The sequence below is a fragment of the Octopus sinensis genome, linkage group LG14 (genome assembly GCF_006345805.1).
Source record: "Octopus sinensis linkage group LG14, ASM634580v1, whole genome shotgun sequence".
NCBI lineage: Eukaryota > Metazoa > Mollusca > Cephalopoda > Octopoda > Octopodidae > Octopus > Octopus sinensis.
In genome coordinates, this window is record NC_043010.1 from 36,150,100 (window position 1) to 36,156,270 (window position 6,171).

The 6,171-nt window shown below is 37.4% G+C and overlaps 2 protein-coding genes across 2 annotated transcripts in view; one reads left to right on the forward strand and one right to left on the reverse strand.

Annotated features, from left to right (window-relative positions):
• LOC115219470 (allantoicase) overlaps nucleotides 1–5,281 on the reverse strand; it is a 97,273-nt gene extending 91,992 nt beyond the window's left edge. The window contains exon 1 of the mRNA XM_036508876.1: nucleotides 4,916–5,281. The gene's annotated coding sequence lies outside the window, so the exon portion shown is untranslated. The remainder of the gene's footprint in view (nucleotides 1–4,915) is intronic.
• Nucleotides 5,282–5,908: 627 nt separating this feature from the next.
• LOC115219322 (serine-rich adhesin for platelets) overlaps nucleotides 5,909–6,171 on the forward strand; it is a 224,147-nt gene continuing 223,884 nt past the window's right edge. Inside the window, exon 1 of the mRNA XM_036508873.1 lies at nucleotides 5,909–6,087. The gene's annotated coding sequence lies outside the window, so the exon portion shown is untranslated. The remainder of the gene's footprint in view (nucleotides 6,088–6,171) is intronic.

The following is a 6,171-nucleotide window of genomic DNA, read 5'->3' on the forward strand; positions in this document are numbered from 1 at the left end:
GTTATCTGCTACATCCGTATTTATGTTATATATTACAGAGAGAGAGAGAGAGAGAGAGAGAGAGAGAGAGAGAGTTTCATTAAGCGTCCGCTACAAACGAAATGCCGCTAAGCATTTTGCCTGGCGTGCTAACGATTCTACCTGCTTGCTGCCTTCAGGCTCTTAAATATTGGTTTCACATTTTAGTACAAGGCCAGCAATTTCGGGGGTGGAGGCGGTAAGCCGGTTACATCGATCCCCAGTACTCAACTGGTACTTCTTTTATTGACGCCAAAAGGACGAACGACTAAATCTATCTCGGCGGAATTTGAACGCAGAATGTAACGACGAACGAAATGAAGCTAAACATTTTGTCCAGCATGCTAAAGATCCTGCTCGCTCGCCGCCTTCCGGTTCATAAATATTAAAATCAATGAATGTTAGATTGCAATTCTATTTGCTTTGGGAAGGTGTCGTTCAAACCTGTCTAACGCAAACCACTGGCAACGGATTGCCTACTCCTCTAACTGCAACAAGAAATGATAACAACAATTGCTTTTTTTTTTTTATTTGCCACAAGGGCGACAGAAGAGGGGATATTTCAAGGACAAATTTTAAAAAAAACGTTGAGGTTTACGAAGAACTGGGTATGAAGAAAGAAGTATGAGAAAGCATTATCATAAAAGATTTCTGATAAAAGCATGCAATGCTTAAAATGTCTGTTGATTTATTTTATCAAGCCTTGAGGGATAAAAGGCAAAGACGACCTTGAACGCGTAACTTAATACTGGGAGGTATTTTGTTTGATTAATGATTAACGATGTCTTTTTATGACTAAACACATATATTGTATGTTTCCAAGGAAAACTGGAAGTGAGATATTCGTACCTTTCCCAAAGACACTAAAAATGAAATGGCTTCACAAGGGAATTGAAATAATTTTTAGATGACAAGAAACCCTTCCCACCACCAACAATATTTTCGCCGAACAATGCGTACGCGTTTGTGTAGGGGCGTTTTATGAAGTTGCTCGAGAGTTTCTGAAAATAGCAGTCAAGAACCACATCAGAGCGGATCCAACTGTCTTAAATGATACATTTGATAATATTATAGCCTCTGGTCATTGTTGGAACGATTTTGACCAGAGATCTGCTCGATCAGAGCTGACTCGGAGCCAAACAACAACTATAATTTAGTATACAGGCTGATGACCAGCTTGCACACGACAAGAACAATTTTACATTCCGTGAACACACACACACAAACACACGCACACACACACGACGGTGTTTCAAATAATTGACAGCAAGCAATGGCGTGCGTGCAACTAACTACAATACTGGGCTGAAGTTAGCTGAGAAACTAAGAAATTACTCTGACTAATCTATTGATTTCAAGTCACTGTACTGCTGCAATGTCTATAATGCCAATTGCGAATTGGTACAAGTGGTCCTGGCATACATTATATACTTTTATAAAGACATTGACTGATTACCTAGGGCTACAGACGTAGAAGAGTTTTCTCAAAATAGTAATACTTAATGTCTCATAAAACTGTTGCAACATCGTATTATTCTTTTACTTGTTTCAGTCATTTGACTGCGACCATGCTGGAGCACCGCTTCTAGTCGAGCAAATCGACACCAGGACTTATTTTTTTGTAAGCCTAGTACTTATTCTATCGGTCACTTTTGCCGAACCGCTGTTAAGCGATGTTGGAGGACAATCTCACACACACACTCATATATATATATATATATATATATATATATATACGGCGGGCTATTTTCAGTTTCCGTCTACCAAATCCACTCACAAGGCTTTGCTTGGCCCGAGGCTATAGTAGAAGACACTTGTCCAAGGTGTCACGCAGTGGGACTGAACCCTAAACTTACCACACAGCCACTCCTGCGCCTCCACACAGTCACTCATTTATTTGTTTTTTATTTTTTCAATCTTTACTGGTTTTAGTCATTGGATAGCAGCCACGCTGGGGTGACGCCTTGAATGAAGGGCTTTAGTCAGACAAATCGAGCCCAGTACTTATTTTCTTCAAGCCTGGTTCTTAATCTATTAGTCTCTTTGGCCGAACCATTAAGTTATGGGGACGTAAACAAACCAACACCGGCTGTCAAGCGGTGGAGAACAGATACAAACGCACACATACATACATACATACGATGGGATTCTTTCAGTTTCCGTCGATAAAATCCACTCACAATGCTTTTCTTGGCCCGCAATGGGATTGAACCCGAAACCATGTGGTTGAGAACTAAACCTCTAATCACACATCTATACCAGCGCAAAGTATTCATTTATCTTTAATACGTACTTTGGGGGTCAACACATAGTGTAGGAGATCCGGGCGGAGGTAAAGAATACGCACACCATCCGTTTTCGGCGTAACCCTAACCTAAACACTAGGTGTGCGTATTCTTTACATTCGCCGAGATACGTAAGTGTTTCGTTTTATTGTTAAGGGTTGTATATTGGCTCGTTGTTTATCATGGTTCTTTATTATAGTCTCCAGTAGGTTTTTATTGTTAGATAACACTTTCTTACATATGCTATCGAACGAAGTGTCTTTCATCTTTTCTGTAGGGATTGCTACAATAACTTTCATCATTCCTGAATCGATAAAAATGAAACATCAGTCAAGTACTGAGGTAGGTTTAACACTTTCATAGTGCTTCATAAATGAGCATAGGGTTATGTATAATACGAAAAACTCGCGATAATTACGTACAGCTACAATTTTGTGACTCCGCGTTTATATTCCTTCAAATTTTGCAAAGCTTTTTCATCTATTCGGAGATCGAAAAATAAGCACCAGTGATCCGTGGGTTGATTTATTTGGCTACTAGCAGTATCGCCCGGCGTTGCTCGGGTTTGTAAGGGAAATAACTATAAAGCATTTTTAGAGAGTTATAGCCAAAAAATGGAAAAAAATGATGGTAAATTTTTTTTTTAGTTAAAATGGTCGAGTCGCGTCCCCTAGACAGTCTGTGGTTTGTGTTTCTGATTCTCGACTCCATGTCGAATTTATCGATTTTTTTCAGAACTGGGGGAACTTCTCAAAATTTTCGCTGCGTTAGTTTTGAATTATGACATTGGGCTATGTGTGTGTCAAGTTTCATCAGAATCGGTTGAAAGCCGTGGTCAGGGTGAGGGTACAACCTGACAGAAACACAGAAACACACACAGACAAACTGCCGTTTATATATAGAGAGAAGAGATACAGTCTTTACTCACAAATTGCACAACGGTTAGAACAGAAATAATTACTAATTTTTTTTTTGCTTAGAAGAATGGGAAAGTCGTTCATATCGACTCTAGAACTTTACTGGTACTTACTTACGTTACAGACCCTGAAAGGTTGAAACGCAAAGTTGACCTCGGCGAAAGAGACGGGAGAAAGGTTGCTAAGTGTTCGGCGCAGCAACGATTCTTGATCTTTTATTGCCCACTAGGGGCCAACATAGAAGGGACAACACAATTTGATTTTGGGGTCAGATACAAACAAATGGTAAAATACATTAAGGTGATATTGAAAATTCAATACAAAATATAAATACGAATGATAAACACAACAAAAAACAAAACAGATGGAGTGATGGTTAACCTCCTGACCCCACGATACCTAATCCACCACTGATATCGGGTAAATCGATTATATCGATCTCAGTATTTGACGGGTGCTTTATTTTTACCGACTCCGAAAGGATAAAAGGGTAAGTTGAGCACAGCACGACTCAGCGGCATTAATAATCATCTCGAGATATTCAATCCGACTGTGCCAAGATTCTGTTAGACTATTGCGCTTAAAAAAATAATTGTTTCTAGTTTAGGTACAGGAACATCAGTTTTTAAGAGGAGGGTGTTAATAAATTTTATCGATCTTAGTTCTGGTATTTTATTTAACTGACTTCAGAACGATGAAAGATAAAGTTATCCTCGGGAGGATTTGAACTCATCATGAAAGCTGAAACATATACCGCTTTAACGATTTTGCCGACCCTCCGCCTTAAAAAAAAAATTATTATTTTGAATTTTGTTACGTGGCCGGCAGTTTTAGTGGGAAGCGGGGAGTCAGTTACATTGACCCGAGTACTCAACTGGTATCTAGTTTATGGACGGTAAAAATTTACCTAAAAGATGAAAGGTAAAGTCAACCACGACAGAATTTGAAACCAGAACGTAAGAGCCTGAAGAAATACCGCTGTTTTGTTCGATGTGCACACCACCTTTATTTCCCACACCAAATAATTCTTTCCACTATATGCACAAGCCAAGAAATTTTATGGGGTATGGCCAGTCGATAACGTCGACTCAGTGCTTAAACTGGTATTTATTTTATCACTCCTAAAAAGATGAAAAACTATGTCGATCTCGGCAGCAGAATTCGAACTCAGAACGTAAAGAGCTGAGGAAATACCACTAAGCATTTTATCGGCAGAGGTAAAGAATTCGCACACCACCCGTTTTCAATGTAAACCTTAACCACCAAAAACGGGTGGTGTGCGTATTCTTTACCTTCGCCCATTCTGTCATACGTGTTCGTCCCCCCCCCCATTTAAAGATTCTAATTTTTGGCACAAGGCCAGCAAAGTCTTTGATGAGAGAGGAGGTCATTCACATAGACCCAATACTTGACTGGTAGTTGTTTTATCGAATTCGAAAGGATGAAAGGCAAAGTCGACCTCAGCGACATTTGAATTCTGAACTCCCAAGAAATAGAAAAAAAAATCGAAAGACAATGATAATGGTTTTTTAGTATATGCACAAGAGCACATACGAGAAGAGGTGGGTAAATCGATCCCAGAATTTCACTGGAACTAATCAAAAAGAAAAAAAATCCACTTCATTGGATGGCAGAAACAATAAAACGCCATAAATAAATAAATAAATAAATAAAAGCAATGTGATAGATACAAACCTTCTGAGTTCAAATCCTTTCAAGATCAACTATATCCAACACCCGTCCGAGTTTTCGTTCTTGTGCCAATGTTCAAATCCATTGTATTAGTCTTCTTTCTTTTTTTTTCCCCAATATGTTTTCATTAATAATTGTGGATCGATATATTGGTGTATACCCAAGCTTTTGGTGCAATGCTTTTTCCATAGATTGGAATTTTATGTACAGCAGATCATTTAAAGCTGGTTTTAGTGTTTATTCATAGACACCAAGGATATACGAATAAGACGCAACAGGAATTATAAGTAGTGTTGTTGAGGTGGGTTAAAATTTTGATTTTTTATTTCAGAGGGACGCGATAAATGAAATTAGATACGTTTTGTGAAGTATGAAAGCAGACGCTTCTCTTTGTAACTCATCTTTTTTTTTTTGCTAATACAATCTAATATTCTTCTCTTCCGCTTTTAACGTTTTATATTTAACTGAAATAAATAAAAAAATTCTAATTTAAATCAAAATGTAATATTAAAAAAAAAAAGTTTAATAATTCCAATATTCTTGTTATATTTTTCCTGCGTTTCGGCATTAAGATCCGAGTTCAAATTCCGCCGAGGTCGACTTTGTATTTCATCCTTTCGAGGTCGATGAAATAATACTCGTTGAGTATTATAGACAATATAATCGACTTATCACTCTACCCAACCCACAAAAATATTCTGGCCTTGTGCCTAAATTAGAAAGGGTTGTTTTCTTGCGTTTTTCTTTATTTTATATTATTTGAAACTTTCATACTAGAAAAGTTTAAAATGGAAAATAAAAGTAATTCTAATATTCTTCGATTATTTTTCATTCTAGTTTATATTTCACGTTTAATTCAAATAACTAAATATGATTAAACAAAAAGAAAAAACGAATATTTACAAAAAAAGAAATCAAATAGTTTCGTTTCGTTTCAATTTCTGTGTTTCTATTCGTTTTATATCCACTTATTCCCCTTTTGTTTCGTTTGCGCCAAGCTGATATTTCGAAGCAAGCGCCAGTCAGTGTAATGTGGGTCAGAGCATTCCGTCTGTCGGAAGCTATGTCGTCGTCTCTTTAATGAACATTGACGATAATTAAAGGATTTTTCTCTTAAAAAGCATTGCTAGACGAAAAAAATTTTCATTGGGAAATATTTACAAATGGTAGCTAAAGTAAGTATGCTATTTTTTCTCGCACAGCTTTCTTTGGTTTCTCTTGCCTTTTCTTTATTATTCTGATGAGATGATTTAAGTAGC